Source organism: Ahaetulla prasina, chromosome 2 (assembly GCF_028640845.1).
Source record: "Ahaetulla prasina isolate Xishuangbanna chromosome 2, ASM2864084v1, whole genome shotgun sequence".
Taxonomy (NCBI): domain Eukaryota; kingdom Metazoa; phylum Chordata; class Lepidosauria; order Squamata; family Colubridae; genus Ahaetulla; species Ahaetulla prasina.
The window spans coordinates 125,032,816-125,045,187 of NC_080540.1; the positions used below are offsets into that span (position 1 = coordinate 125,032,816).

Below are 12,372 nucleotides of genomic sequence, written 5' to 3' on the forward strand. Positions count from 1 at the left end.
CAACTTGCTTCCACTTATCAACTAAACAGGGAACTTTTAAGTGTCTTGGCCAAGCATTTTAAACAGATTCTCCTTTCAAAATTTTTCTCTGGAAGTGTTGAGGCTGTTGCCGAGTGTTTGGAAAACGGGGCAGCCACACTTCTCATGATCATCATTTTTAAGTATTGTAGGGCCGGCGCTGAAAGGCCCTGCACATGATAGTGCCATTGCTGGTTGTGTCTGCCTTTATAAAGAATAGCTTCTTTTAGGGAGAGTGGACTTGATTTGAGCTTTTCTTAAGCCAACCAGCTTATTCTTGCTCTCTGCCCTTTAGAGTTTCACTTTTGTCAGCACTTCCTTGGCTCAGGCCTTTGGGGATCGCCTTACACCAAGGGACAACTGCAGCATTCCAAGGGGAAAAACAAATTCCTTCTGGCACGCCTTCCACTTTCCATAATGTGCTGTAAATAACTGGGGAGTCAAAGTCGGTGGGAAGGAGACAGATCCTTTCGTTACTCTTCATCTGCCTGCCCAAGTCATACCTTGCTCAGTCAGAAGAGGACACTCAAAACCATTGAGAATTATGAAAACTTGCCAACTGGTTGGAGAGGGGGAAGGATATGATGTATGGAATGTTATTCAGATAAAATGCTTAACAGGTTGTTTTTAGAAAAAAAAACCCAGAGCTGTTGCAAATCTATAAAATGAGTCTAAAATTAATGCTGCATTAGGAAAAGAATTTGTCTTTTTCTAATGCAGTTGCAGAGTTTAATTGCTTGGCAAACCCTAGATCAATATTCCTTTTAATTAATGTTAAAACCTACTACGTCACTGACTCATAATGATTCCTTGATTCTCCATCAACAGATCTCTGTGACAATAAATGATTTTTATTTTTTCGAGAATGAATGGAAACTAAAAATTTCATCTCTAGCCATTGGTATAGGATGATATGTATGGTGCACGTTCAGTACTGTATATAGACATGAATAGGAGGGCTTATTTGTGTAGTTACAAGATGAGGGAAAAGATCATTGTGTGCAGATGAAATCTAAAGAAAATCAGAAAGGGAAAAAAAAGCCCAGCATGTCTCAGTATTGTGGGTGCTCTAACACCGTAGCTACGAGGTCAGCCTAGCCCATTCACAACATGCTTTCTAGGGTTATATTCCTGCTTATAATACACTGCCTGTAACATTTCTAGTTATCACAGGATGACTATCAACAAGGTTTAAAGATTTCCCCTATAGAATGCGGTGGCTCAGTGGCTAAGATGCTGAGCTTGTCGATCAAAAGGTCATCAGTTTAGTGGTTCGAATCCCTAGTGCCGCGTAATGGGGTGAGCTCTTGTTACTTGTCCCAGCTTCTGCCAACCTAGCAGTTCAAAAGCACATAAAAAATGCAAGTAGAAAAATAGGGACCACCTTTGGTGGGAAGGTAACAGTGTTCTGTGCACCTCTCGTGTTTAGTCATGCCGGACACATGACCATGGAGATGTCTTCGGACAGCGCTGGCTCTTCAGCTTTGAAACAGAGATGAGCATCACCCCCTAGAGTCAGGAACGACTAGCACTTATAGGTAAAGAATCTTTACCTTTTAAAGATTTCCCCTGTCCAGTCATGACAGCACAGGGGCGGTGCTCATCTCTGATTCTCAGCCAAGGAAACCTGCGTTGTCTGAGACACACTTCCAGTATGTAGCCAGTGTGAAAATATGGAACGTAGTAACCTTCCTACCAAAGCAGTGCCTATTTATTTGCTCTCATTTGCATACTTTCAAACTGCTAGGTTGGCAGGATGTGGGGCGAGAAAGGGTCTCGACAACAGAAGCTGTCAGCTTTCTAGCTGACAAGCCCAGCATCTTAACCATTGAGCCATTGCGCCCCCTTCAATAACTATTGATAACTATAACTATCAACTATTCAGTAACTATCCTTGCTTTGCTTGATCCTTTTTTCATGGGTTGGGAAGGACACATTCAAAACCAACATTGAGAACATAAATACTGTTACAAAGTAAATTTTTGGAGAACTGTTGGTACGTTTCCGTAAATAAATAGGATGCTGGATATTGGCTCTTTGCATAAATATTGGGGCTGGGTGTTGGTGGGCTCTGTTTGTTTGAAGGATTAAAAAGGTTTAGTTTTTTTGGACCCCTAGTGCACTGAGAATTGCTTGTCATTGCAATTGTTTTTTAATTGGGTTGTTGGTCATCCAGAGTTGCTGTAGAGAGATGGGCAGCCATATGAAATGTTTCAATAAGTTAAAAAATTAAAATTGCATTTCAATAATATTTTTAAAAAAGATAATTTAGGTCAGGATCTTGGTGAATTTTGAGGGGAATACTCTCTAGATTCCTTATATCCAAATTTATTTATTTTTTCAATTTTTTTTAGACAACTTTCTTAAGATTTTATCACAGCAGCAGTATATGGATGCAGAAGTGCACATTTTCTGGGATTACAATCTTCTTTGCTTTCATTGACTGCACTTTTATTCATAACTTATCAGCAATGCTGGTAACAATAAATCTGTATACAAACATTACAGGTGTATTATATGGTACTGGAGTTTGCTCTTTAGAATCACGGAATGTTTAAAATGAAGAGATCTTAATTTCAACATACTGATCCTTGTCCTACTGACAGTTTCCACCAAGACTGCCTCCCAGATTGTGACCAAAACAGAATCAGTTTTGTCCAATGGGGTATGGGGAGAGAAAGGGTGAAATACAAGAGAAGAAATAATGCAGACTCCTTCCTCCCAGACTTCTTTTCAAAGATCTTCTTGTAACTCTCTGGCCTTTGATGATGTGATGGTTTTTCATCTACCTGCTCAATTAGGACATTTGGGAACTAAGGAATTGAGCAAAACAGCTGTTGTGTCTGCGCCCCCCAAACTGGGCCCCCTGCCAGAAAGTGACTCGGAAAGTGAGGGGGAAGGGCCATCAGGACTTACGTCTGGAGCACCGGCTTCCCTGGCTCAGCTCCAGGAGCCAGAGGCAGGCCAGGTGGAGGCGATAACGAGGCCTCCGTCCCCTCTTCCCCCCCAGGCCACGCCTCCAGACCTGGCTGATGGCAATCAGGCCTGGCTGGACCCTAGGTTTCGTAGGCAGGAGAGGTGGGAACAACAGAAGCAGGTGTGGGGCAGGCCTAGGAAGTGCTGAGTCACGGAGCCACACCCCACAGAGTATAAAAGCAGCCCTGGCTGCTCTTCTGCTCCGTGACGAGCAAAAATTGAGCTGAACTATTTGACTCGTGGAAAAGTGAGCTGAACTCTTTGACTCTTGGAGAATTGAGCTGAACATTCAGCCTGGACTGCTGACTTCCTGGTTGCCTGGCAACCCCAAGATAAAAGGGAGACTTTGGCAGGCAGCTGCAGATTCCCTGCCAGGACTGATAGCAGCCGTGAACTCAATTACTGGCTCATTTAGCCAGCTCGCATGGTTGTGGCCGGGAGGGGACAGAACAACAGCAAGCTGGTAAGGCATAACTGCATGAACAGTGTTTGGGGATTAGCCATGAAAAGATAAAACACGTTCCACAAAGCATACAGTCAGTCAAAAATGTGCACACTCACATTTTCAGTTCCAGGCGAACCAGTTGTTACAGTATGTGATGCTCACCTCTGCATTGTTATAATTATTGCGTGAATTAGAATTGGTTGAGTGTGCAAAGGTACTTTATGCTTCCAAGCTGTGAAAGCAACTCAAGAGGGGTTGTTTCGGGGACCTGAGAAAGTTATGCTTCAGAGGTCTAAGAAGGCAATATACTGGAAGAACTAAGTTCAGCTCCTGTTTGGCCTGGTGATTTTTCCTTTAATTTTTAGAATGTACATTAAAAAAGACTTTACAATTATTATTTTTAAAACTACAGAAACAAAAAGGACCATTACAAGATTATAAAAGGGTAACAGAAAAAGTGAATAACAAAAAAGAATAAAAAGAACAAAAAGAAATAAAAAAGAATAAAGAAAAGAAACATATCTAAAGAAGCGATCTTTCTGATCTTTGCAGAAGAATAGAATAGAATAGAATAGAATAGAATAGAATAGAATAGAATAGAATAGAATAGAATTCTTTATTGGCCAAGTGTGTTTGGAATTTGTCTTGGTGCATAGGGTCTCAGTGCACATAAAAGAAAAGAAAAGGTACTAACATAACAATTGCCCTCTTCACTCTCCCATGTTGCAGATGATAGTTCCCTTAAACAAAGCTTTCTAATTTATAAATCCTGAAATTGTTAGCAGCAATTTAACACCCCCCCCAAAAAAAAATCTATAAGGCTTTTCAGTTTTAATACAAGTAATTGTAGTTTCCTCCTCAATCAAAACATCAATTTAGCCATTATTGCAAACTTAGCCATCTTCACTATCTCCATTACTAATGTTTCTTTAGTTTTCCATTGTGCATATAATAATTCACTGCAGTTAAGCATATATAAAACCCATTGTCCAAGAACCATTTTTAGCTGCCTGGCTATAATTTCTGATAAAAAAAATTCTGATTTTATCTGAATGTTAATTTCTGAATGTTCTCCATCACCACTTGTATTTGTATCCAATATCATTTTGTTTTTTCACAAGTCCACCAAGCTGATAAAATGTCCTCTCACATTTTTCACATTTTCAACAACGATTAGAAGTATCTTTATACATCATAGACAATTTATTTGTTATCACATACACTAATGCATAATATTTGTAAGTTTTATTGAAATTATAATACAATGTGAATTTCAAGTCTTTATCTTCTTTCCCATTGATCCATTTGAATATTATCACCAAAATTCTTGGCCCATTTTACTATACATTCTTTATCTTGCTGTTCCTCCATTTCAAATCTTGACATAAGTTCATATGAATGCATAAAAATGTATAAATTTTATAAAATGTATAAAAAAGTTTGCATTTAGCAAATTCATCATTTGATAATTCCTTGATTGGAAACTGATGCCAACACAGACAAACAAGCCAACAGTAAACAGCAATCTTTCAAGGAATCACCAAGACTATTCCTACCAACACTGACTGGACAAGCCACTAATACATAAAAATAAAAGCAACCCCCACTCCTTTCTAGTACTGCTGATGTTACCTAGTTGGGTATTGAAATATCTGCAAGAAAGCCACCAAGCTCAGACAGCACCACAGTTTAACCCTGTGTTACAAATATTCTCTTATATCACTAATACATAAGGAAGAAAAAGCAGAGCCTCAGCAAACATATCCAACGTAGCTTCCTTCTTCTATTTTCCCCAATCCTGAGAGGTGGGTTGGGCTGAGATAAAGTGACTGACCCAAGGCTACCCAACTGATTTTCATGGCTAAGGTGGGACCAGAACTCACAGTCTCCCAGTTTCTACTCTGGTACCTTAACCACTAGACCAAACTGGCTCTTAGTTTTTACTAACTTCCTTAACAGATTGTAAATCTACCATATCTTGATTTCAGGAAAATATTTGACAAAGTGCCTCACAACATTCAACTTACAATATTTAAATACAGGTGTTCAAGCAGAGTCTAGACAGCCACCTGTCAGGGTTGCTTGAACTCATACTAAGAGTTGGTCTCAATAGACTAAATAGCTCCTTCCAACACTAAGCTTCTATGCCGGAGCCTTCAAAATGAAAACCATGCTGTACCATGGAACTATCATCTTTTCCATTTCCATTTTGGTTTAAGCTGGGTTTCAAGATAGACATTTCTTTGTTTTATTGATATATGCTTGCTTTAGGATAGGCTGTAGAATATGAACTTTATGAACATTTCATGCTATTTATGCACACAAATATTTATGATTAGAATGCTTTAAAAGTGCAAGGAGTTCTTTTGCATTAGTTTCTGTTCTATCAGATACAATAGCTTTTGTAGATTACATGCAGATCTCAGGGTTTTTTCTTATATTATATTGTATTCTGGTGTCTGTTTAAAAACTAAATGAAGCATCTAGCAGAGATCATCAAAGAACTATGCTACTGACCTCTCTTTCTCCTTCATTATCAACTGATCCAATAACAATAGGCATTTTAAATTTATACTTGGATATGGTTAAGGAGAAGACAATATAAGTAAACTGGCAGTCAGTATAATGTAGGAAAGCAAGCTTCACATGTGCCAGATGGAATCACCTTCTGGTTAAAGAACCAGTTACAAAAACAGTTCCTAGGTGTGTTGTAGTTCTTGACTTACAACAGTCTGTTTAGTGACCATTCAAAGTTACATTGGCACCAGGGGTGGGCTCCACTTACCTTTACTACCAGTTCGCAACGGGAGCACACATGCGCAGATCGTCAGTGATGATGTCGGGGCAGGTGGACGGAGCCTCTTGCCACCATTACTACTGGTTCTTAAGAACAGGACTGAACTGGGAACAACCCACTACTGAATGGCACTGAAAAAAGTGATTTATGGCCATTTTTCACAGTTACAACCTTTTCCCATGATCACATGATCAAAATTCAGATGCTTGGCAACTGGTTCATACTGATGATGGTTGCAATGTCATGTGATCTTATGACCTTCTGACAAGCAAAGTCAATGGGGAAGCCAGATTACCTTAGCAACCCTGTTACTAACTTAATAACTGCATGGTTTTATTTAACAACTGAGACAAGAAAAGTCATAAAATGGGGCAAAACTTACTTAACAAATGTCTCACTTAACAACAGAAATTTGGGCTCAATTGTGGTCATAAGTCAAGGAGTATATGACAAGTAGGTGCATTTTATGTTACCTAAAAGTGTTTGGTAGCTATGATTTATTATCATTGAAACACATTTATTTATTAGCATCTTTGATCAACATTCTAAATAAGAAAAAAGACAATATTGTAAATTGGTACAGAAAGCTCATTACCAACAATTATTATAAAATGACAGAACATCAAATCTAAGCCAAAGGTTTGCACAATTGTATCATCAAATGTTAGACTGCTGCATGCGCTTACTGCATTGTGAGGTATTTTCACAATATTTATAAAATTTGATTTGTCAGAGTATTAGTCCTGAAAATTAGTTCAACTGTGCTTTTTTCTTCAAAAAAAAAAAAAAAGATATTCATTCTGGCCTGGGCAGTTTTAAAAAGACATTGAAGTTGCAATCCTATTTCTGAAGAGGATATGCCAGCAAATAACTTCCATCATTAAAACCATCTTCATTTCAGTGATGCAAGGACACTGGCACATGGGCGGAGATTTTATGTATTTAATGCAGAGCCTAAAATAGCAAAATCTTAGATGGAGGTTTTAGCCATAGCAAAATTGCTACTGCGGGCACTGAATTATCAAGAGCACTGAGCAGCATCAACATTTTTTCTTTGATTGCTATTGCTCATCTAATTTTAAACATCTATTTTGAATTCAAACCTTTTCACCATAAAATAGGATCTCCTGAGAATAGTTCCTTCTATACGCCCCCTCCCTTCAATGTTTTGCCTATGCCATCCTACGCCAGGGCATCATGATAGAAGCTCCTTTGGAATGAAATCCATTTGTCTCCTTGAGAAGCGATTGCATTCCTGGTATGCAACACAGAGTGCCAGAAAAAGGACCTTGACCAATGGAATGACAATGTGCCAGATGAAGACGAAAGACTTGAGACATTCCAAAGGAGAAGGACAGCACAGGTGGGCTTCTTTGTAGCCAATCAAACCAGAGCGAGAAGAGCGAGAAGAACACACACTTTTATGGGAATGCCAGAATAGATTTGAGGGGGCATGCCAGTATCCAGGGCTTTGTGCTATATACAACTGCAAGAAAAAAGGATAAAGAGTTAGGGCAATGGAATTGACAGGAAAGGATACTAAACACAACCGGACTAAATGTTTCTGTGAAACAAATGCAGTTGGCTTCATGACTGGAATATTTGATAAATATTGTCCAACGCTAATGTCATGTATCTAGTTCCCAAAAATTGGCAAGTAAATAAAGCAAAGAAAAAAAACACCCCTGCCATCATTGTAATGTAAAATTGGAGCTTGAGTGAGATGAGTGGTCTCTAAATCTGATAAATGAATAAAGTAAATAAGTTAAACATGTTCAGCTACTTTTCTTGATTCCTTATAAAGAATTTTGTCAAAAAACATATCGTAGCACAAAAACATATCCTAGTTTTTAGCCCAACCCTCAAGAAAATCTAAACACTGTTCAAAATTGACAGACACCTCTCAAGACTTTCCTATAAAACTTCCAAAGAAACTAGCTAAGTTAAGTAGTTGTATCTTTCTTTGATAAGCCTTTTTGCTGAAAAATGTTTTACCTTCAGCATGTATTTTATTATATTGTACACAATTCAAGCACATCTGTTTTATTTTTAGCAAAAAATAGCATACTAATGCTTGCTCGATTGATTATATGCCATCCGTTGATTAGTGATTACCTAGATATATTTTCCCCATGAATGTATTAATTCTGTTGTAGAGTTTTTCAACATGAATATGTCTGGTCTATGTACAAGACAAATACATATCCATTTTCTAGAGTAAATGTGGAATTGTATGTAATCTGCAATAGGTTGCTATTCAAAATTGGATTGATTTGTGGACTTGTTTACAGTAACATTTAAATCTCCTTTTATCGATTTGTTGCACTATTCAGGCACCAAATCACAGCCATGTTAAATTTAATTTAATTAATCAGTTTATTTAAAGAAACTCTGGGTGGTATAAAATAAAACCAAACAAAATAGAAAGCACAATATAATAAAAATAGAAAATATATAAAACCAAGAACGAATGCGGATCTGTGGTATGAGTTTTCAGATTCCAGAAGGCAACAATAGATCTGATTGAGACAAGGTAGATCTAGACCAGGGGTGTCAAATTCAATTTCATTGAGGGCTGCATCAGGGTTGTGTTTGACCTCAGGGGGGTGGGGGGTGTCTGGCCAGGGTGGATGTGGCCGCTCGACATCAGTTGTGTCAGGGGCGCCTGTGGTGGCACCCCACAGCAAAACAGGCTCCCATGCTCTGTTTTTGGCTACGACAGCCTCCTACAACCCTCTGTCAGCAAAAATGTAGCTCATGGGGGGGTGCACATACAGCCCTCACAAGCTCTGTTTCTGGCTGCAATGGCCTCCTGCAAACCTCTGTCAGTGAAAACAACATATAGTACACAATTCTACATATCGTATATGGAAAGTGAAGATTGATATTTGGTTGCTATTTTACTTATATCTGAATTATCTGGATCAAAGTTAATTTACACTCACATTGTATTTCCTAACATATCAGTATCTATGTTCATATCATTAGCTAGATATGAAACTTGGATAGGTCAAATGGCCATTTTCTGATTTGACATTGATTTATTTATTACTTTATAGAACACCTGAGTAATACAAATTCTCTAGCAAGAAAAAAAATACAAACAATAATAAAATTCAGTGAAATGATTTAGCGATATTTGAAAACAATAGGCATCTTGTTTCACATACTTACTTCAAAAATGAAGTGAAGAATCAGTTCATTGTAGGACAAAGGTGTCCCTCAGCCCCATAAAAATCCACTGGGTGATTTTGGGAAGTCATATACTCTCAGTGTAACATAGCTCACAGGAGTCTTGTGGGGAAAAATTGGAGATGGGAACATTACATATCCTTTCTTAAACTTGCAAAGGAAAAGCAAGAGACAAGGAAATATTTAGGTTACAGGTTGTCATCATTTAATGACTCCCTTGTTTAGCAACTGTTAGCAGTTACAACAGAGATGAAAAAGTAACTTTATAACCAATTCCCACATTTATTACCTTTGCCGTTCTGTGGCGACTGCTTTACTGGTTCCAATTTTGATTGCTAAATAAGGACTACCTATATTTTTCGTGCACCTTTGGCGTTGAGGCATGCCGGCCACATGACCACGGAGACGCTTTTGGACAGCGCTGGCTCTTTGTCTTAGAAATGGAGATGAGCACTGACCCTAGAGCCGGAAACACATGTGTGGGGAAACCTTTACCTTTACCTTTACCAAAATTACTTCTGCAAAATGTCAATAACATGTTTTTTTTAAAAAAATCACCATAACCATATGGTCTTCTGTATCTTATAATGAATTCCCCTGACCCAGTTCCATAGATGTTTGTTAAATTCTTGGTTTTCTTCAGTTTTAAAAAGGAATTTTTGTCATTTGTATGTTGCCTGTTATACAAGCTACTATTATTGTTTAGCAACTATTGAGAGATGGATTAAAATATATATATATATAAGAAAACAAGAAAAACTTTACAAAGTCTACGATCAGCAGCATTTTATATAGATTACTTATTTATATTTCTAGAGTATCTGAAGACGCTACAGAATAACAAAAATGTCCACCTTCCATTACTTGGAATCATAAATTATGTTGATCCCTGGTTTCTTTGAAAAGCCAGGGTTTTAGAACTTTACTAAAGGACAGCAAAGTGTGTGTGTGGTGATATTTCACAGGGAAAGGATCAGCAAAGAAAAGATGTGCTTGCAGGACTGCATGACATGGCCCTCCTTAATTAATTAAGTCTTAGATAATACCTGCACTCCTTATCTTATAGAATGGATCTTATAGGAGATCATTGGAGAAAGATCGTGTCATAAATAACCAATTCCTGATCCAAGAATTGTAATTTGTACAATTTTGATTGTAATTATGTCGGGTTTTTGAGACTTTCAGATCTTTTCATCCTCTAAAATGTTATTAAAAAGCAACTACTGTCTCTTATAATATTCTGCTTCTGGATTATGCTGATAGTAAATGCTATATAACCACCAAGGGATTATAATGGAAGCTAAAGGCAAGTTTTGTAATATCCCAAGTTGATTACCCTCAATAATGATGTTGTTGAAGGCCACAAATCCCATCTAGAAAACATGTCTTAGCATTGGCTTAAATCCTTCCTAATTGTTTCAGGATCACAGCTGTGGCAATAATAGTCCATCTTTTTTTCACCAAAGAAACATAATAGTAGAAGCATTTTTATTACTTGTATATTTTTAAACAAATTCTCTTTGGGGAGCTTGTTTGTAATTGGAAACCTAACTAGTGATAAAGGCAGTGCCTAGAATTTTAAAAAAATTATTTGGTCACTAATGATGAAGCTTTTATATTGACTGTTGACAACTTTATTTTACAACCTGGCTATTGAAATGGAAGTTAGTAGGCAGTGAAGTACAATTCTGACCCACAGAAACAGATTAAACCCAATTTCAAAAATTCTGAATTTCCCAATCTTACTTTACATTAGTTATATTTTAGTTAGAAGTGATATAAAAGTAAAAATTCACAAAGTCTGATGTCTTGATAGTTGTAGCTAACAGCTTCTTTCTGAATATACTACCATAAAATGCTCACAAAGACAGAGACCTTCATGTTAGGACTTCAACTCTCAATGATTTTCTTCTTTTTTTCCTGCTTCTTAATGAGTAGCAAAACCTATTAGAAGAAAAGATGAGATACTGTCTTTGGTTTCCAAAAACAGCTCCTATGAACCCAGACTTACAAACATACATTTACTATTTATTTATTCAGCATATGTCAATGTTACATTAGCCAGGACACTATAGTGTTAATACAAAATAGTTTGGCTGCCAATGATTGCTAGTTCATTCAGTCCACACTCACACACTATCCAAAGTGCACTGCAAGGACAAACTAGCTTCACACTTGGTAGCATTCTCCAGTGTCATCTGGGGGTTTCCACCACCAATTTCACCTGACATTTGGGCATAGCATTTGGGGTAGGTATGGCACTGGTTGGGTTTGCGCTGCTACTCAAAGCTCCATTCCCCCCCCCCCAAAGTGGTAGCTATTTATCTACTTGCATGCAACATGCTTTCAAACTGCTAGATTGGCAGAAGCTGATGCAAGTGACAGGAGCTCACTTTGTCATGTGGTGCTAGGACTCGAACCACTGGAATACAGATCTTCTCCAGCATCATTAAGCCACCGAGCCACTGTGTCTCTCTATACATTTACTTACTGACTTATATTTATTTTATTAGGAAGCTTCACCATATTGGACTGATTGGCTTAGGAGGATCCTCCACAAAGGTGGTAAGGCTAAAAATATCACAGTATAACAGTGCTGACGAACCCATCCAACAATGAGGACAACCACAGCCTATATGTCACTGCCTCTCCAGAAGAGACAAGAATAATCCCTCAGATCTGAAAGGCCTGCTCAAATACACAGGTTGCAAAAGGCTAACAGAGTTGGGGGCCATTGATATCAGCAGGGAAGGATATTCCAGGGAATGGGAGCACTGATTAAGAAGGACTGACTCAGATATCCCACACAGATGAAATAATAGGGATCTAGAGGTGATATTCTCTTCTACATCTCCAGGAGAAGATGGCTCTGCAGAGACTGAGATCCTGAACTTACTTTTTCAGCTTGATGAGTCTGTATACTCTATGAATGCTTTCTTTTTCC

At 38.0% G+C, this 12,372-nt stretch overlaps 1 long non-coding RNA gene across 4 annotated transcripts in view; it reads right to left on the minus strand.

The window, feature by feature from the left end:
• Positions 1–4,089: 4,089 nt before the first annotated feature.
• LOC131190052 (uncharacterized) overlaps positions 4,090–12,372 on the minus strand; it is a 70,063-nt gene continuing 61,780 nt past the window's right edge. For 2 of the 4 annotated variants that reach the window (XR_009153206.1, XR_009153205.1), the window contains exons 8-10: positions 9,718–11,372; positions 9,411–9,530; positions 4,090–7,722 (exon numbers count right to left, since the gene is read on the minus strand). This is a non-coding gene — a long non-coding RNA (uncharacterized LOC131190052). The remainder of the gene's footprint in view (positions 7,723–9,410; positions 9,531–9,717; positions 11,373–12,372) is intronic. The other 2 variants (XR_009153207.1, XR_009153208.1) reach the window with 2 other exon arrangements.